Source organism: Hyperolius riggenbachi, chromosome 11 (assembly GCF_040937935.1).
Source record: "Hyperolius riggenbachi isolate aHypRig1 chromosome 11, aHypRig1.pri, whole genome shotgun sequence".
NCBI classification, from domain to species: Eukaryota; Metazoa; Chordata; class Amphibia; order Anura; family Hyperoliidae; genus Hyperolius; species Hyperolius riggenbachi.
In genome coordinates, this window is record NC_090656.1 from 46,553,214 (window position 1) to 46,574,635 (window position 21,422).

The window sequence follows — 21,422 nt, forward strand, 5'->3', positions numbered from 1 at the left end:
CAAGCACATCATGGGAGGGGGGGGGGCATTACTGAATCCCCGCTACGGAGGAGGAAGGGGGTAGTCTCACTAGGATCCCGAGGCTTCCCCATCTCGAGGTAAGTACCCCTCGGGACATTTTTTTGTTACAGATTCCCTTTAACAGAACTACAAAAAAATTTAAAAAAATCTGTAAATCTTTGCACAACCAAAACCTAGAGGCCAAACCACCATGCGGTAGAGCCTTCGTGCCAAATTTACACATGCTGCAACACCTCCAATTGTATGGAAAAGAAAGCCCCATCATTTTATGTGTAAAGATCTTTTGAGAAATCAGAGTAAAAAAAAAAAATAGCTTCTCTGAAGAGCAGCGAATCCGCGCCAGGAAAGGGCTCTACAGCCAAAAATTGTGTTTAGCTCAGGAAGACGTAGAGAAAGTCACATGGAGAAGCTACATTCACATACACAGAGACATGCACATAAAGCACATCTGGGAATAATCAGCTCTCTGAGAAAATGAATACTACTAGGTTTCATTTTATAGGACCTAGAGGAGCAGGAGACTATATTAAAATCTACAGCATAGAAGCAGCAGCATTTTTGCTAGCTGTAAGCTCGTAGGGCCGGGGAAACAGGGAATCAAATCAAATCCACCCTTACCTTTTTTTTGCCAAGAATGAATTGCTTTAATATCCCACCATTCAATAATATTTATTATTAAAGTTTAGAGCAAGTTTAGAAGCTATTAAAGGCTTCGATTGACTGGGGAGTTTTAGCACGGCCATAAAACGGGAGATGGCTGTCAGTGAATTTAACACGCCGAGAATGAGTGACAAGATTGTACTGTGCATACTGAGAATCTGCATTGTGTAATCCCAAAGACCCAATCACACAAAAGCTGACGCACAGAATACCCGGAACACTGGCCGAAAGGAGTCGGCGCTTGAGTGACAACTGCAATGGAAATGAAAAAAAGTCATTCTTCCTGTAACCTTTAATTTTGGAGCTGGAACTTCCATTCTACAAATGCCTTTATATATCCATATATACCTTAGAATAAAAGGGAAAAAAAACACCATCTGTAACAAATTATGATATTTTGGAGCTTTTTTTGTAATTTCTAAAAAAAATAATACAGTTATGGTAAGAGGAACCTGGCACCGCAAGTAAAGCTGGTCCGGGTCTATTTGAAAAGGGCTCCTGTAAAAAAGGGCTCCTGGTGTAGCCCATATATACCAAATTCGGCTACAAAAAGAGCACCTGGTGTAGCCCATATGCCAACTTCGGCTACAAATGGCACCTGGTGTAGCCCATATGCCAACTTCGGCTACAAATGGCACATGGTGCAGCCCATATATGCCAACTTCGGCTACAAAGGGCACCTGGTGTGGCCCATATGCCAACTTCGGCTACAAAGGGCACATGGTGTAGCCCATATATGCCAACTTCGGCCACAAAGGGGGCGCCTGATGTAGCCCATATATGCCTAATTCGGCTACAAAGGGCACCTGGTGTAGCCGAAAAAGCTAGTTTTAGTTTATTAGGCTAAATTTGTTGGGTTATAAAAGGGCTCTAGATATAGCTGAGAAAAGTGATTATTATGACCTAACTTCTCCCTCCTCTCACACAGAACCCTCCCCCGATGGTGCCTAACCCTAATCCCCTAGGAGGTGCCTAACCCTAAAACCCCCCGCCCCCTTGTGATGCCTAATCCTAACCTCCCCTGCACCCTCGAATCAAAAATCTCGGCTATAAAAGGGTGCCCTTTTGTAGCAGAATCAAAAACCTTGTAGCCTAAAACCTTGTAGCTGAATAAAAAATATGGGCTACAAAGGGGTGCCTTTTTGTAGCCAAAAACCTTGTAGCCAAATAAAAATATGGGCTACAAAGGGGTGCCCTTTTGTAGCCGAAAACCTTGTAGCTGAATAAAAAATATGGGCTACAAAAGGGTGCCCTACTGTAGCCAAAAAGCTTGTAGCCTAAAAAAAAATATGGGCTACAAAAGGGCGCCAGCTTGTAGCCTATATCAAAACTACAGAGCCCTTTTCACCACCTTGTAGCCCATATTTGCAGAAATAACATTGATGTCTATGGAGGAGCCCTTTTCATACCGGCAGCTCAGGAGCCCTTTTCAACGGATCCCACTGGTCCTTTTGCTAACATGGCTTGAAATGGTTTCTTTTTAACCAGCTCGGGACTGCACTTGTGGCTGCCTAAGCCTCATGGGGTGTAGTTTTAATACCGGCTGCTCCCGAGCAAGGGATGCAATAGCCTTTCCCTGCCGGCACAGATCTCCGCTGTCTAAAGACAGCCGTGCTTTCCATAGAACGTTTTGGAGCCATTTTCATTGACTCCTGATCACTATGAGCCAATGACAGTGATCAAGTAATGAAGAAAGGACAAAAAAAGCCGTTGGTCCTTAAAGGACAACTGAAGTTAGAGGGTTTTGGAGGCTGCCATATGTATTTCCTTTTAAGCAATACCAGTTGCTTGGCTGTCCTTCTGATACCTCCAATACTTTTAGCCATAGACCAGGGATGTCAAACCAGTCCATCGAGCACCGAGGTCCTCACACATTTTTGGCATAGCTCAAATTAATTGATGGGTCTGAATCAGGAAGGTGTGGTCCATCAGGTAGAACATATTGCTCTCTTTTTCAGTCCATCCTAAACACTGGCATGGATCTGGCCCTCCAGGCCTGGATTTCGACATCTGTGCCATAGACCCTGAACAAGCATATGCAGAAGATCTGATGTTTCTAACATTATTGTCAGATCTGACAACATCATCTGCATGCTTGTTTCTGGTGTGATTCAGACACTACTGCAGTCAAATAGAGCATCAGGGCTGCCAGGAAACTGGCATTGTTTCAATGGAAATAAATATGGCAGCCTCCATATTCTTCTCACTTCAGCTGTCCTATAAAGGGACCAGAAGCTTTGGTCTGAAATAATTTAAGCAAATGGGAAGAAAATCTTGTCAATTTCATGAATATTTATTCAGCCACTAACCATTACTAAACAAGATCTTTTTGGCAGTTTTAAAGGGTTACTCCACTTCAGTGCAAAAATCTATACAACTTACATATCACTAGGGATAAGCTTTTGAAAGTGAAACTGCATTTGGAACAGGACCACGTCAGAGTATCGGGAGAATGTAGAGTGACGTGGAGCACTGTGGCCAAAGGCAGCCACCAATGTGAGTGAACCACCTCTGCCACGGCCTGTGCCCACCAACGCTCAGTTTCTGAATTTATTTTTCTCCTACTCATGCTTGGTGCCAGAGCAGGGGACAGCTTACCACTCTGCAAAGCACACATAGGCTATCATTCATAAAAGTGTGTTCGTTAAAGAAAATCATTGCGGGAAAACACCGCATTCGGTATTTTAGACTTCTGTGCACTCGTTCATAAAAATGTTTACATTTGCGATAGCACTGCGGTATTTTCCCGAACTAAGCTGGCGTAACAGGAGAAGCTGCCTGAGTCCCTCCGTGCGCTGCTCTCACTGCTGCTGCTTGGGAGGTCTGTCTCCATTGACTTAGCTGTAATCCGCATGCTTATCTCTACTTCCAAGGGAGTGGTATTCTCCATCCGCATACCGCTTGCTCTAATCATTATGAATTGACGTTTAGTAACATTTGTTAAGATAATCACCGCGTAAGGCGGTAATTTATCGCTCTGCTCGGGAATGTCAGCTTTTTGTGCGAAGACAGCCTTTATGAATAGACATTTTGCTATGTTCTCGGTAAAGTCAGCTGTTTTCAGCATTTCCACATGCGGGAATGCTTTATGAATGATAGCCATAGGGGTAATCATTACCACTGTAAGGTTCATAGCAAACATCTGCTATGTTCTATTATGGATTTGGTTGAAAAGATCCTGGATAATGATGGTGGTTGTTGCAAGTTAGCAACTCCACTGTCGATCAGATCCATTTGGGATTCAGGATCGGTGTGTATTTGGAGAAGGGTGGGCCTAACACGCCACTCCTCCAAGTCCCGGCATGAGTTCAGCAGAGGCATGGTAATCAACTGTCCCAAGGACAGCCGCTGTGGGAGAGAAGTGTATGCAGAGGAAAAGGAATGGCTTGTTAATGATCTACAGCACCAATAAAGGGTTAATACAGCAGTTGTGGTTGGGGCCCATGTGGCCGACTTAGGTCCAGGGAACACAGGTGCGGTAACATTTGTTACACCACATAGAAAATCACTGGGCCTTTCTCGTGAGAAGCTTTAGTAAGTAAAAAAGGCCCAATTTGCCTTGAGATTGAACTCATAAATGTTGTTTTCTCTTGCCTAGTGGTAAGGCGGTAAACAGCATGGTGAAAGTGCTTCACCCAAAGCCTCAGTTCAACAATGATAAAACACACGTGTAAAACTGGCACAAATCCGAGGTGCTGGCAAAAATCAAAGCAAAGAAAATAAACAGGCTGTAGGGAAAAGGGCCTGCTGGTAGCACTTAAGGAAACCTGAAGTACCTTGAAAATAAAAAGTTTCACTTACCTGGGGCATCTACCAGCCCCCTGCAGCCATCTTGTGTCATTACTCATCTGCGGGTCCTCTGCCACGGCTCACTTTCGTTACCGACGACTTACTAGTTGACGGCGTTGTGCCACTCTGGCCGCGTGCGTCCTCATTCACGCTCGTGTCGCCGGGAGCGTCCTGCGCAGGAGCAGTAGAGATTTGCTCATACTGGGCCTGCGCAGGACGCTCCCGGTAATGTGAGCGCGAATGAGGAAGTTGCAATGGCCATCAACTGGCAGAAACAAAAGTGAGCCACAGCAGGGGACCGGAGGATCTTTGAGTTATGGCAGGGACACAGGACAACTGCAGGGGGCTGGTAGAAGCCCCAGGTAAGTGACGCTTTTTTTTTTCAGGGTCCTTTAAGTCAGGCAGCAATGTAGACATCCTCATGGGGGCTTTCAGTCTGACACCAAACAAAATTGACATAGACAGGCCCGGATTTACCTCACCGGAGCCTATAGGCTTAGAAATCCTGGCACCTTAGACTTCACCCTCCATAAACCTACAAACCCTCGCCAAATTGCACTGCAAGTGTGCTGGCTGTCCCAGCTGTCACTTCTCCCCTTTCTTTCTTTTTGCCCCTTAGTATTAGGTAGCCAGAAGTACACCTAATACTAAATAACTACAGGTGCACCTTAGTATTAGGTAGTTAGAGGAAACCCAGTATTAAGTAGCTAGAGGTGCCACTGACTAAAGTGGGATCTTGTCAGTGGAATGCAGAGACTCATCAGGACTCTGCATAGGGAGGTTGAGAGGCACTCAGGGAGGAAAGCTAGCCGCCTTTCCATCATCAGGCGCCAGTAGGCACATGTCTACAGTGCCTTATTGTAAATCTGGCCCTGTGGATAGTACAATTACATAACAGAAACAACAGCCATTCAAGGCAGATTAGAGTTTAGTATCAAAGCAGGTGTACCTTATTAAGATGTGGAAGTTTCAAATGTTTCAAGCTCAGTAAGCAGAACGGTACTTGTTATATTAGTTCTATAACTTACAAGAATTATACATCAACAAAGGCCAGGTCTATGGCTGGTAGATATTATTAAGGCAGCCACAATTAGAGTAAATGACCCCCCTGACACATGAGCGGCCCCCGATCAGCCTGTGGCAGGAGAGAGCCACACACCTTACTTTGTGACACGCACACACACAAGAATGAGGACACCAGAATGTAACAGTGGATGAAGCTGAAAGCACGCACCTGCTCTCCAAATATAGCACAGGAAAACTTCATGGATTGATGTATAATATTAGCAAAAGCAGCAGCAAAACACACAATAAGCACACAGTTAGAGGACACAGAGGGAGATAGAAAAGCAAAACCTTCTTTTAAGCCAAGATGGATTTTTTTTCTTATTTTAAACAGCATACAATTTGAATAGCTATAATCTTATTGAAGTACGTGGGTTGTGCACGACTCTATGAAACCTATCATGTAGTGATCCTGGCTTTTATTTTTACAGGCTTGCAGAGGGATAAGGATGACAGCCAATAAGACAGAGGAGCTGATTAACGTCATCTCCAGAGATCCCCAAGCATCTCTAGTAGGAGTATTTCGTTTTCAGATGGGGTTTGTAGACTGCAGCCCTCAAATGGGTCATACTGAAAGCAAATCTGAACTGAAAATTAAAAGTCTAGTCCACACATAAATCTTTCTCTCCTCTCCTTGTCCAATGTGATTAATGGAATTTTCCATCCTCCATTTTGAAATTAGCCATTACCCCATAACAACTTCCTAGTCCGCACACTGTTAAACTGTAATACCGCCCACATGAGCCATAAAGAAACATGGGCATTAGCTTGCTCATCAGTTGTCCTTTCAGTTATAACTGACAGCAACTGATATATAACCGACAGCAACTGAAACAACAACATTTTGTCAGAACTGGAAGGAATTGTTGTTAGAAGAAAATGGTGAGCTTCTAAGAGGAACTGACAGTGATGTAAGTAACTTGCAGAAACATCGTGTTTATTTTAAATAATTTTATTCAGTTCAGATTCACTTTAAATGAAAATGAATTAATTTCTGTAACTGCTATAACTTGGGAAATACTTATTTAAAGCGTTGCGGAAATAAACTGTACACGTTTCCTTTGACAGCTTTTGCCACTAGAAAGGTTAGGTATACCTTGTGATGCAAAGACTCGATAGCAATAGCACACAACTGCAACCATCTCCCATGTATGAATTCAATTTAAGAAGACAGCAAACACACAGCTTTGATGTGCGCACCTTTCATGATTGATTGAACTGGCTGCAGCGCCTGTTATTTTATTTTACCTGTGTTGAAATAGGCATGCCTTCTTTTAGCTCTCTTTACATACTTCCAAATGAAAACATGAGGTTTCTACAGTAAACACTTTAATTTAAATGATTTGCTGGCTGTTTGCCCTGAGTAGATGGCTGGAGACATACATTTTCTGTCAACAAGTTGGTTGAATTCCCGCTGGTTTCCATGAAAATGAGCAGGAGATTAGCTGAAGCACACAGCGCAGGCGACGGCCTCCGAGAACAGTTTAGCTAAGTTTTCCTTCTCTGTTTATTTTATGTCCTGACTGTGTTTTTACTCAGCGCAGTGACACATTTGACATGCAGAAATGTTGCGCTTGGAAACGCAGAGATCTAAACATAGATTTTCAGGTTTTTCGGGTTACACATTCCGCCGTTCTTCGAAGCCGGCTCAGAAATGTTTGCTGGCTGGAAAAAGCCTACCTGGAGCTATTTTATCAATTCAGAACGTTTGATACTCCGTAGTTGTTTTAGGAGCAATATCATTATATTCTGTTATTACATTCTATTCTAAAGTCCTATACACACAATTCTTTAAACAACGCAAATGTGGGGTTACAAAAGTCAAAGTGTGTGGCAGGGTCTCTTTGCCTGGCAGATGCTATGCGACTGGTTGCTGATAACAGGCTTGCGTTTGGAGCAACTGGTCTGTCATCCTCTTACAAAGCTGGCACTCTTCAGGTACTGGGCGACTAAAGATAGTAAGTGGGGTTTGGCTACAGGTGCTCCAACTGCAACTCTAAAGGTGCGTACACACCCTTGGTGGATGTTGCCTATCGGCAGGGCAGAGGCAGAGGCAGGAGAGGCCCCAGTCTCAGGGCGCAACTCACTCAGCTATCATTCCCCTAATGTGTTTGAAGCAGACAGAAATAAGAAAAGGGGATACATGGCAGTGACTGCAAGCCAGATAACTGGAGATTAAGGTGTTGGGGGGGAGGGGTGTGGGCCCTGGGCCACCTCTTAGTCTATAGCAATCAGTGTGTGACTGCTGGGGTGGGAGTGATAGAAGGGCGAACTTTGGTGTCAAAGCCTTGGGTGCAGGAGGACCTGGTCCCGGCTCTGCCTGTCGGGTATCTTCCATGTCCTTACGTGGACCACCTGAACTTCTAAGACTTCTAATTATACACCATTGGTCATGCATAATGCAATATAGGCATCCTGAATAAAGCTGGAGAGACTGGGGAGGATCTAAAAGAAACATCACTGTTTTGTGCTACGGCTGGCGTTCAAATTTGGCATGGCCAGCTCAGAACACCTAAATACTCCTGACTGCCACTGTTTAGTACCAAACAAGCAGACAGGATCAGGAGGAGTTCACTGCCCTGCTTGCAAGGCATTTTCTACAAAACAAGCAATGTGCAGAGACAGAAACATAGTATGGATTGAAGACCCAAACAAAAACAAGGGTTGTGTAAGAGGCCATCTATATAAAAACAGGGCTGTGATCATTCATAAACAAATTGCAAAGTTGTTCTACCATCTTTATCCAGATGATTAAAAGCCATATTAAGTTATCTGGCTAAATGTATACATTATCTAAGGCAGGGCTGCCCAACTCCAATCCTTAAGGGACAAGGGGTCCTCGCACATTTTTTGGCATAGCTCAAATTATGGGCGTGAATGAGGAAAGGTATGGCTCATCAAGTAGAACACATTTCTTCATTTCTCAGTCCATCCCAAACACTGGCAAGGATATGACCCTGAGGGACTGCAGTTGGACAGCCCTGGTCTAAGGGCTCGTTCGCATCTAGCCAACGCAGATGGCTGTGCGATCGGAACGCAGCGCATCCGATCGCACGCCATCTGCCCCGCTGCGCTGCTGATCCCATCCATTGACAGTGATGGGATCAGCTCTGCGGTGCGGGCAAAATGCAGGCAGCAGTACGCTAGCGCTTCCCAGCGCATCGTACTGCTGCACAGCGCAGTAGATGTGAACAGTAGAAGGGCAGTCTATGCCCTTCTGCCGTTCCTGCGTTTCAGCACATCATATGTGCTTCCATACCCGCACGGAAGCACGCATGATGTGAATGAGGCCTAAGGGAACACAGTCTCTAGCCAACTTACACATATAGATATTTATAGCTTGAGTGCACCATTTAAAACAGGATATAATGTAGGTGTGATAAGCAGTTATAAAGTTATGGCTTATGAATGGGAGGAGCACTGAAAGATGAAAATGGCTCTTGGTGGGAAGGGCAAAGCAACCTTTGGCGTGAAGTGGTTAATAGTCACAAGACTGCTGCCATTTCTTGTAGTGTACGAGAGGAATCGGCGTGGGAGACTTGGGCACAGGATACATTCGGTGTATGGCTGATCCTGCTGCTGCACAAGTCCCGGCCGTGTTAAATACTATTCCCCCTCCAGCAGGCCGCCATGGATGGTGGGGAATGAAATAATTTGGCTTCCAGCAATTGCTGGAAGCCGAATTATTGTGTTTTAAAAGCAACTTCAGCTCCGTCTTCTGACAGCGCCGAAGTTACTCCCTGTGCGCTGCTATAGCCGTAATTCCTATCACAGCCTATGGTGGCGCCGCCTGGCTGCACCCAAGTCTCAATTTTCCAGGAGATAGTAGAAGTCACAAGTGAAAGCATATAACTAGCATTACAATTAGCCCTTTGTAGAAAACACACAGAAAGCTGCACTTGATGTATTTTGCCTTGTGTATGGTTGCATTTAGCACCAACGTCCAGCATTTTCTTGCTTCGTATTTACAGAGTGCTATAGAGAAAAAATAAGACGTGGGATAGAAAGTGCATGTATGACAATTACAAATTTATAGATTAATAATGAAAAGTGTAGCCGGGAAGAAATACACAAGTGCTCACTTTATTTAATATACTTCATTGCTGGGAATAAATTATCACAGAACAAGGCTTGTTTATGTATGTTGTACACTATCCCGAGCTGTATAATAGCGGCTGCATATTAATTCACTCAGATCCCATAAATTATAATTAGCCGGGAGGATTAACGACATAAATCCTGGAATTTAAAACCAACTTGCCCTGCTCTTGCTTCCCTTCTGCCCTAAAGTGAAAGGAACACATAAAACCTGCCTGATGCACGGAACATTTACAGAGTCCCCAGTTACTGCCTACAGAATAGATAATAGGGCCTGTTTATAAGAGGAAAAGGCAATAGGCCTGATTTACTAAGCAAAAGGATCACAAATGGCTTAGTCTACCAAGAAAACCACCATCATGGCGTTTTTTGCAATCTTCGACTGTAGTGCCGTTTTGGGCAGGAAGCGACTTTGCCTCACACAGACTACGGTGCGTACATGCAAAATGGGCACAGGAGAAAATCAGTTTTCTTTCAGTTATTATAACTGAGAGCAACTGAATAAGTGTAAAAGGGGCCTAACCGTGACCAACTACTGATGCCTAACCAACTCCCTCATTGATTTCTAACCATAACCAACCAGTGCCGTAACAATAGAAACTGCAGCCCCTGGGGGGCAGGAGGGGTTGCAGCAGGTTCCGCTTTCTAAGTGTCTGACGCTACTTCCTGTTTATCAGGAAGTAGCGTGTGGCACTGAGAGATCGGACCTCCGCGGTGGAACATATAGAGGTATGCCTGTGTTCTTGCCCACTGCTGCTGCCACCTATTTAATGCTGGAGGGGTATCACTGAGAGTAGAGCCTGAGGTAAGGGAGGCGGGGGGAGTGCCCATGTCTGAGTTTATGTTGTGTTTCTGGAGTGGCTTGTGATGTCAGAGAGTGTGTGTGTGTGTGTGTGTGTGTGTGTGTGTGTGTGTGTGTGTGTGTCAGTGCATCCCCCCTGTGTACACAGTGTTTGTGTCAGTGCATCCCCCTCCATGTACATAGTGTGTATGTGTGTGTCAGTGCAGCCCCCCTGTGTACACAGTGTGTGTGTCAGTGCATCCCCCTACATGTACACAGTGAGAGTGTGTGTGTCAGTGCAGTCCCCCTGTGTACACAGTGTGTGTGTCAGTGCATCCCCCTACATGTACACAGTGAGAGTGTGTGTGTCAGTGCAATCCCCCTGTGTACACAGTGTGTGTGTCAGTGCATCCCCCTCCATGTACACAGTGAGAGTGTGTGAGAGTGTGTGTGTGTGTGTGTGTGTGTGTGTGTGTGTGTGTGTGTGTGTGTGTGTGTGTGTGTGTGTGTGTGTGTGTGTGTGTGTGTGTAGTGTGTGTAGTGTGTGTAGTGTGTGTGTCAGTGCAGCCCCCTGTGTACACAGTGTGTGTGTCAGTGCATCCCCCTCCATGTACACAGTCTGTGTGTGTGTGCGTGTGCGTGCTTTGCAGTGCTGTGTACTCTCCTTCTGAGTTTCTGTTGTGGGGACAGGACCTATTTACTTTCTCTTCAGTGTAACTGCGCTTTGTAGCCTTGCACGGTAGCACCGTTGCGGCTCTGGACACTGCACCTTGACTTGACTTGCATCCGGAGCCCCAAAGTGATAGGTTTCATGGCACGGCTACACTGAAGTGGGAAGTAAAGAGGACTTGTCCCACTTCCAGAGCGGGATAAAGTATGAGGCAGGGAACACACTTGCAGGGCCGTTTTCCCCTGCGATTCCCAGGTTTCCGTCGGGTTTTGCGGTCGCGTCTAACGCGTGCGTTTTTCCGCGTGCGTTTCCGCGTTTATGCGATTGCATGGCATGTAGTGCCATGCAATGTGCGGGGAAAAAGCAGAAAACTGTGCGGGTACAAAACGCGGAAAAAAACGTGAATGCAAACGCACACAAACGCATGCGGCGCAGCGTTTCCTGAGCTAGGCTATTAATTACAATAGCCTTTAAAATCGTGCGCGTTTTGCCATTCGCGGCAAAACGCGCAAAAACGCATGTAGTGTGTTCCCTGCCTGAAGGTTCGCTGCCACGCTACTCCGGAAGCTCTAGGGGTAAGGTTGTGATTATTCAGGGGTCTCTGATGGAGGGGGGCACAGTTTTAGTGTTTGCCATGGGCGCCATTTTACCTAGAAAAGCCTCTGGTATTAGGTAGCCAGAAGTAACCTCAATATTAAGTAGCTAGAGGTGCCCCCAATCATTAGGTAGCTAGAGGTGCCCCTGGGCACTGACTGAAGGGAGATCTTGTCAGTGGGATGCCGAGAGCAGGGTGAGTAGCCTCTCATTTACGCTCTCATCAAGTCTGCATGGGAAGGTGCTCGGGAAGGGGAGTGAGCTGCCTTTCTATCATCAGGCGCCTGTAGGCACGTGCCTGCAGTGCCTTATGGTAAATCGAGCCCTGCATAACTGGTATATAGATGCAGTAAAGTCTTGGTTGTCCAGCACAGATGGGAATTGGCTGATGCCAGATAAGTGTGCTTTGCGGATGCATAAGACTCGGTGTTAATGATAAGCCTAGCTAATATGGCACAATACCCCACGTTATATACATACTATAAACTCTGTATTCAATGTTCAAATACAGTCATTGAAACTTTATTAACCTTGGGTGAACTGTGGACCCCCGTCTGTAAGCACAGCAGAGCCCACAAACAGCCTAAGAAATTGTCCTTCACCAGGGTGAGCATTGCCGGCGATTTATGCTGGTTGGTTGAGACTGCAGGTTAGTGGAGTTCTGGATAACCGGGACTAGATAACAGAGGCATAAACAGCAGTGCAAAATCTGGACCAAAGTGAATAGTCCCATGTCAGACTTAGGTACCAGGAATATATTTATATATATACACTTTAAAGCAAAACAGTTTCAATTATATATTTGCCTTCCTTTTTCCTACACTTCTAAGTCTCCTGTGCACTTTGGAGACCTGCCTATTCCTGAAACATTTCTAAAAGACAGGATACTTGTTATTTATTACAACCATTTCTTCATTCATTGACTCACAAATAAAATTTAATTGCACAAAAAAAGTTATTGCAAGCTAGGAATTAATGTGTTAAATGCTGTCGGGGAGTAATTCAGAATCTTCCACTATCATTGATTTAGATATAAATGTAATGAAGCCTAATAACACCATTTTGTTTTACAAGCATATCGCAATACCCAAATCCAGCACTCCCCCTTCATGTATCTCTATTCCAGCACTGTCATTGCTTGTCAATTTTACAGAGTACAGCGACCGGTCACGTTTCGCATGGAGAGATCGGAAAACTGAAGTCATCAATACATCCATGTACCTTAAAGGAGTCAACAGGCAATATAACAGCGTACGAGAGAGAACGGCACGGGAGACTTGGGCGCAGGATACAGCCGGTATATGGCTGATCCTGCTGCTGCACAAGTCCCGGCCGTGTTAAATACTATTCCCCCTCCAGGCCGCCATGGATGGTGGGGAATGAAATAATTTGGCTTCCAGCAAATATATATATACGCTATAGCAGCATAGAGGGGTGATATAGCGGCTGGGAACGCGGAAAATCAGCCGCGTTCCCAGCCTGTCGGCGGCTGTCGCCGAACCCGGAAGTAGCCGCTGGCGGGGACAGGACGATTGGAGCAGGGCTGCGAGGGCACCATCCAGCTTCGGGGGGCTGAGGGATGCCCCGGGTGAGTAAATGTCATTTTTTTTTTCTGACTTAAGTTTTCCTTTAAAAAGAACCCAAGCCGGTTTACAATTAGAAAAAAACGGACCAGGCAGCGCTCATTACCTCCTGTCCCCACCCACTCTTGGCTGCTGGAATCCATCGCTTTCAGTTTTGTGACCAAAACGCTGCAGAAGAAGCACCTATTGCTCCTGTGAGAGCACAGCGCTGATTGACGTAGGGTCAGCAGATGTCACCAGATCCTGGGGGGGAGGGGGACGGCACATAGAGCGGCGATCAGGGCACACAGAGGAATGTCCTGCAGATGGGAACATGCCTCTGTGTCCCTTTTTTAGATTTAATAACTCGCCCCGGGTACTCTTTAAACCACTTCCTACATAATGGACATTTTAAAATGATTGATTTTGCATGACAGAAGATTGGAGTACACCTGCGGGTGCGCTTTTTTCCACCGCCAATGGGCGGTCGGGAAGTGGTTACATTTATGCAGTATAATGCACATCTTTCACTGCAACAAAAGGTTTTAGATAAGACAACAAAGTGAACACACATCAATACAGACTGATATTCCTGAAAGTCCAGTGTAGAAGTGAGAAGCTTTTCAGAAGATACAGCCAATTCCTGTTTAAAGCAGGGCAGACCATGTCTTTCAGCTACAAGCAAAGAACTTCAGAGAAATACCCACTCTGTGCCTAAAGTTCCTTTACAGGGCGAGTTCATACAGGCAAAAAACAAAAGAAATAAACAGGCAGCAAAAATCAGCTGTGGGTAATGGTATGCATGTTTGTTGGCACCTTATGACTCTGGCACCATATCATTTGCCCTGGATTACATCTCAGTGCCTCCTATGCACAATTAACTTTTTACAGACAAGCATACGGCTGCCTCCAATCAAAAGAATCCCTGTGCAGGCAGGCTGGTGATGTCACATCCCCCCCCCCCCAATCCCCTTCAGAACGAAAGTCTGCAGCATCACGTGAAGGAGTGGCGGGAGAAAGAGTGTGAACCTGTGAATGAGAGGAATACTTGTACATGTGCAGAGGATATAGGAGAGAGGCGCCTTATCTGCGGCTACTAGTACTGCTTGGCACTGCTATTTGGCCTGAAGAGGTGGGAAAGTACCCACAAAATGTGTTGCCAGTGCAATTAAAACTTTTCTATTAAGTGAGTTTGTCTTTCTTGAGGTAAGCCGCCTCACCTTTTGATTTTATTTGTTTTTAAAATATTTTATTACTCCTGGGTGCCATTTTCCCCTATATCTTGTGCCATCATCCTCCTTTTGGAGGGGAAACATCCCTCTTGGACCATTTGCATGTCACTTGAGGTTTTTGTTTTTTATCAAGAGTGCGACCACCACCAGCTCTGCCTGGTACCCGAGTCGAGTCGGGTTTGTACATCTCCACCTGCCGCCAGTGATTGGTTGCCCTTCTGCAAAATATTTTATATATATATATATATATATATATATATATATATATATATATATATATATATATATATATGTGTGTGTGTGTGTGTGTATAATCTACCTTTACTCTTACAACAGTTTCCCACTACTGTGACATACTGCACCATTTGGACTCCTGTTGTCTCTGTGTTTTCCCCTCCTATATGGTTCAATTTTTTATCACCCCCAACCTTCATCCATGTGCAGAGTAATGGCTCATACACACGGGGCACAATTGTCTGCTGTTGCCAGCAGACAAGAGACCAGGGAGTGACAGCTATCCACACGTCTCGCCAGAAAGGCAGAAACACGGCGGAAGCTGTCTGTGAAGGGAGCATCCCCGGTCGGATGCTCCATTCACTTGCCTTTGTCTCCTGTCCCTAGCCCCCATACACACACAGTACGCCTGGCAGACTAGCGACAGTTGCAGAGACAGAAGTTGTAGGCGACTGAACTTTTCAGTCGCGCGCCAACTTTACTATCCAGCGACAGTTCGGCCCCGTGTGTATTCGCGCGCGTCATACACACGGGGCAACTGTCGCTCAGACATGCGCGTGCCACGTGTTTGTGGCGACAGTTGTGCCCCGTGTGTATGAGCCTTTAGTGTGTTTGTGTTGGGGGGGCATCCAAAATTTTTCCAGAGCCTGTGATTTCTAGTTTTGCTCCCATTGTACACCATACACTAACACCACACGTTAAACCATGTTTTTATCAGCATTAAAGCGCACCTAAAATGTGCTTAAACTTGTAGGCTTGTATTTACCTGGGGCGTCTTCTAGGCCCCCCCATATTTTGTGAGGTCCCTGTGTCCCCACTGTTCTCCCACTGGCAGCGCTGTAAAAAGTGTGACCCGAACGCCAGTCATGGTCCCATCTGCGAGCCCATCTCGATTTGCGATTCATTCTCTTGAGATCGAGAAGGGAGAGGATGGGGCCATGCGTGGCTGGTGTTTGGGGTGCACATCCTACGGAGCTGTCAGCGGAAGAACAGAAGGGACACAAAGGGACCCCACGAACTACGAGGGGGAGAGGCTGGAAGAAACCCCATGTGAGTGAAAGCCTACAGATTTAAGAACATTTCAGGTGTACTTTACATCAATACAATCTATTTACACAATACAAATAGGACAGTAGTTTTGGCACATTCTATAACTTGGATGTTTTCCTTACTTTGAAGGACATCTGCAGCTATGACTACTAGGTGTGGGAAGGTCATACCTTGACCTAGTCAGGGAGGTGGATTCTGTCCTTTTGGCTTCCCTTTCCTCTGGAATGAGGTACAGTAAATCTGGTTTTGCAGGGGGTTAAGATGTAGAATAACCAGGGGAAACAGAGCTAAGGAAGGTGAACATACAAATCCACCTAACTTTCATTAATGGACACTAGTGTGGACCCCACTAGCTATTTGTCCAATACATAGTGTAGATCCTTTACTGCTCTGACTCTTGGCCTACCTCCAACACCTGGAACCACAGCTTTGGCTGAGGTTGTGCCTTTGGATTTTAACAACAAGGAGGCTTCAAATTGCAGATAAGCACATGGAACACTATGGGAGAAGATGTTCTATCTAAGCCCTTACCTAAACACTTGCCTGACCCTTTGCAGCTTTCAGGAGACTGAGGACAAAAAGGCAACTTTAACCAGGGTCCTTTTCAGCATCTTTATGATCTTACGGTATTAGCACGGCCAATGCTTTGTTAAATACTCCAGAACGTAATTTTAACAATTAACTGCAGATGGGACACACCATAAAACATGAAAATTGCGTCTTGCATCTCGAGCCAAACGCATATTACTTTTTCAAGCAGAGCTATGTCTTACGTACTAATATAATACAATAAAGCGTAAAAGCGTCTGATAGATTTTATGGCTTGTGAAAAAACATTGGTTCTCAGTAAAACGGTCCTAGTCTTGTCTCTCAGCAGGAACTGGCTTATCAACATGACTGAGCGGTGCCTCTGCCTAGAAAGCTCTCATTTGCCTCCTCAAGTCTTCCACACCGATCAGAGGTACTTTTCACAGGCACACGGCATCAGAAATATTTACAAAACTCTACATAAAAATAACAGCAATGTAGGAATAAGTCAGGCACTGAATGTTTTCTTAACCTCTGGTCAGAATTTAAAAAAGAAAATAATAATGACTGGAAAATGAATGTTTTGGACCAAACTTGGCTCTTTAGACTTGGATGTAGAACAAGCCGCATCTCCTCGAGAGATACTCACGATAAATTAAAGTTTATCTGTACATCCTGTCTGTAATTTGTTTAAAATTAATCAGGCTTTAGGCAGAGCATAATCATTTATCAGATGTAGGGGAGCCGAGGCATGAAAACACTGAAAGATTGTATCATTTGTGGATTTGTAACACGGCAGGGTGTAGAAGAGGTGTAAGACACTGCGGTGGAAACTTATCAAGTCCTCATTTTTCTCCCGAAACGCACACACAAAACATGTAATTGTCCCACTGAGAGGGATGTAGAGGATACACTTTAATCATTGTGGTATGCAGTTATCCACCGCACACATTCTCCTGGAAACAAAGACGGCAAAATAAGATTCATCCCACATAACGTGAACGCTGCGCAGTAGGAACGGGAGATTAGAAAAGCCAGTCGTATAGGATGCTACGCAACTACCTTATAGATTGTTGGAGGCCATTCAAGTCATGCTAAGCTTTGGCAAGTGATAAAGGTTCAGGAGAGGAAATTAGAGTGGAACTCCAGCCAAGAGCTTTTTATTTCAGTTTTGTATGATTTTTTTTTTTTTTTTTTTTTGCCTTCTAAAGTCCAACAGAGTTAAAGAAGATGAAATCTTGCAACAATCGGGTTGATAAATTAAAAGAATGTACAGAATAAACTAGAATAGAATACACGTTTCATGCCAACTTTGATGTCGAAACTCCGCTGCAACTCTCATCCTCTCCCTTGTGGATACAGCTAGTGTTAGTTAGTTGGCGGGTTAGTCAAGAGTGACTATATGACATCAGAAGTAGGAATAGTGCGTGCTAGACTACATTTGCCAGCACCCCTTGCATTACAGTACAAGCCACATTTGCTCTGTGTCAGTACACAAACACTTAGTTTATGAGATGTAGGTGTTGGACTTTAAAGGGAACCTAAACTGAGAGGGATATGGGCGTTTCCTTTTAAACTATACAAGTTGCCTGAGAGTCTGGCTGATCTTTGTCTGCAGCAGTGGCTGAATCACACACCTGAAACAAGCATTCAGCTAATCCAGTCTGACTTCAGTCAGAGCACCTGATCTGCATGCTTGTTTAGGGGCTGTGGTTGAAAGTATTGGAGACACAGGATCAGCAGGCGATTCAGGCAACTGGTATTACTTTAAAAGGAAAAATCCATATCCCTCTCAGTTTAGGTTCCCTTTAAACAGAAAGTGATGTGATTGTCTCCCTTTGTCTGAAATTAAACAGCCATGGTGCATCACTTCGGAAAAGTGGGTGGAGCCACAGAAATAACACAATTTTGCCTGTATATCTATTTTATTTCTCTACATTCGGCAAGGCAGAGGCTCAGGAGGCACTACAATCCATCCAAGAAAACTGGCTCCTCCATTGTAAACCAGAAATACTTCCAGCCCAACCGCTTCAACACACACTGAATGCTCATTCACACATCTCAGCTCTCTCTGATTACTGAGAGCGAGCACAAAGGGGTTGTAAACTGGGGGAGGGGCATCAAGTAGCATGGGTAGACAAAGATGACTGCCTCTTCCTCATTAGTGATGATCGTGTTGGCCAATTACAACTACGCACCATAATGACAAATAGAAATTCAAATGAAGTTATGATTTTGATTACAGTGACCAGTGTGCATGTATATATACATACATACATACATATTGCAAATAAACATCACTGCTCTCTCCAACACAAGCTCGCTACACAGTACTGAGTAACAGCAAGCAGTTAATCCAAAATGGTGTATGCCTTCTATAGAGAGGGGTGGGCCTGGAGCTCAGCTCATTCCTAATGGGTGCTAGGGACATTCTGATTGGTCCCTAAAAAATGTTTAAATGGAAATTACAAGCCTAATTACGAATGCATTCATATTCATGGGCGATTACAAACTACAACTTCAATATCTTAGTGAGTAATTAACGTTCCTAATTACAACTACTTTTAGGTTATGAGTCATTATGCCCAACACCACTCCTTATCCATATTCAATGGGTGTCCTAGTCCAAATATTTAAGAGCAAGATGCAGGGACCCAAGGGGCGCAGAGATGTAAGAGGGTGCTGTGAGGTCTGTAACAGCACTAGCTTTACAGGGATATATCACCTCTCTGGGAGCTGGGTGTAAAATTAAGGGTTTCCCCATTACAGATAGCCAGGCATAGGTATCCCCAGTATAGATAGCAAGGCTTAGGTGTCCCCAGTATAGGTGGCCAACAATTACTCACCTCCCATAGATCCAGCGAGGAGCAGCTCTCCCAGTCTCCTCTCTCCCCGCCATCCAGCTTCGCACTGCCGCTAAGGTCTGGGTCCGAGCTTGATGACATCATCAAGCTGGGACCCAACACTACAGGCAGTGCGAGGCTGTATGCCTGACAGAGCGGACTGGAAGCGATGATCGCCAGAGGATTGTCAGGAGAGGTGAGTGGATCCTCTTCTTCCTCCACCGCCAAGTGATCACTACGATCGGTGGCAATCATAATGATCACATGATCAGGAGCCAATCGCCATGGCTCCTGATCAGTGAGGGGAGATGTCATCTGTCATATGACAGCTGTGCGCAGCAGGACCAAGGGGCATTAGAGTTACATCCATTTAGCAACACAGGACGTAACTGTAACGTTCTTGGTCCCAAAGGGGTTAAGGAAACGACGCAATGATTCGGAATCGATTGGGCCCACCAGTTTCCCGTTTTTATACAATGCTATCTGAATAATCTGCCTTAAAATACAATTGTTCACTAAAAAAATGTGCTGTTAATGGGCACCTTTAAAGCAGTCCTGAACTCAGAACGTCCTCTCTGCTGTAAGAAATACGCAACAGCATAATAACCTTTAAACTAACAAAAAAAATATTTGTAACACCTGATACAAATCCTAAAATAAATCTGCACTTTGTTTACTTCCTGATTCATGGAAGCAGCCGTATTGTTAACATCCTGTGCTTTCAAATGAGCTTATCTGCCATCTCTGCCGTGGCAGTCATGTGACACGGGAGAGATCAAATTACAACTTGTAATTAGACACAAATGAGGGGGAATTAAACAGGCTAAACTCTCTAAATACACACAGGGTGCATTTCTCTAGGTTTTCCTGCTGTCCTGTGCAAAAGTTCAGGTCCACTTTAAGAAACGAGCACATAATCCAGCTCAATGTATTTTTAGAAATATGACATACCGGGGGATGACTGAACACACCAGATTCCATCTCTGAATGAAATATCATCCTTTAGGGACACTGACCTGCTAAAGATTGCCGCGGTGGAATGAAAATGAGCCGGCGCTATCAAAGACTAGACAATTTCCATTGTCATTGGCCTTCTGCGGAGTTACTGCCTCTTCCAGTGTCCCAAATACATTGTGAACCAACTTTCCCTTATCCATTCACCTTCATTAAAAGTTATAGATGCCGCGTCAAGTTAGATTTCCTTTCAACAGACGTGTCTTTGTTCCCTATCTCATCATAAAGGGAAAAACAAGGTATCACGTCCATGCCTGTATATCTGTTTTACTTCTGTACACCGGACACTTCCCATAAAACAATACATCTCAGGCCTCCTCCTGGCTGGAAGGGATGAACTTGATACTAAAACAACATTTTGTCATTCAGACAGAAAGGGATTCTGTGTATGAACTTGTGTTTTCACCTTTTCTCTCATTGCTCTTGCGCTCACTTAAGACCAATTAGGTAGATATTTGATATCCATTTTTATGTACAATTTTTTTTTTCCCAAAGAGCTCGGAGAGAAACTAAAATAGCTCAGCTCACAGCAGGCCATTAACTTTTAGATGAGTTTTGACTTTGTAATAATTTCACTTTGCTGATTATTGTGCAACCGTGAATAGAGGAAAATATTTGCAGATAAACGTATAGGTCAAGCTGTTTGGTAGACCGGTGGCCAAAGAAGGGCTGATTGCTTTCATGGGCGAAAAGAACACAACGGTCTTCCTAAAATAATCGGTTTCATTATCCTCAGAAAAGATTTAGCATTATTTTAGTTTTTTAACCTCCTTAGCGGTAATCACAAGTTCAGCTCAGAGTGGAAAAAACATGCCAGGGGTGGTTATCCCGAGCTGAACTCGTGGTAGCCGCTGGGCGGTCCGTGCAGAGCATTGCACGCAGCGGGCATTTTAACCCAGTGTCGGCCGCCATTCTTCTTCCTCTCCTCCGAGGCTCTGCCTCCCTTTGGTGAGATCGCCATCTGTCGTCATGACGACAGCGAGCAATCTCACTATAGTGTTACAGCGCCAACCGGAGGACGGAGGGAAAACTGCAGCTCTGGATTCAAGGGAGTTGAGGGAGTGCTGGGCTGCTGAAAAACTCCCTAGAAGCATGATTTTTTCCAGATTTTAGGATCTAAAAGCATGCAAAAAAATTTACACCACTTTTAGACCCAAAAACCCAGAAAGAATCACAACGCCAAGAGGGTTAATGGGATGACACAGTGACCCAATGGCTAGCACTCTTGCTTTGCATTGCTAGGGTCCCACCAAGGCCTATCCTGCTGGCATAGCTACAGAC

The 21,422-nt window shown here is 44.8% G+C and overlaps 1 protein-coding gene and 1 long non-coding RNA gene across 3 annotated transcripts in view; one reads left to right on the forward strand and one right to left on the reverse strand.

The window, feature by feature from the left end:
* Nucleotides 1-6,055, forward strand: part of LOC137537644 (uncharacterized) — a 172,500-nt gene extending 166,445 nt beyond the window's left edge. The window contains exon 3 of the long non-coding RNA XR_011024642.1: nt 5,967-6,055. This is a non-coding gene — a long non-coding RNA (uncharacterized lncRNA). The remainder of the gene's footprint in view (nt 1-5,966) is intronic.
* The window catches only part of WWOX (WW domain containing oxidoreductase), a 1,347,942-nt gene that overhangs the window by 152,505 nt on the left and 1,174,015 nt on the right, over nt 1-21,422 (reverse strand). The gene's annotated exons all lie outside the window — the stretch shown is intronic.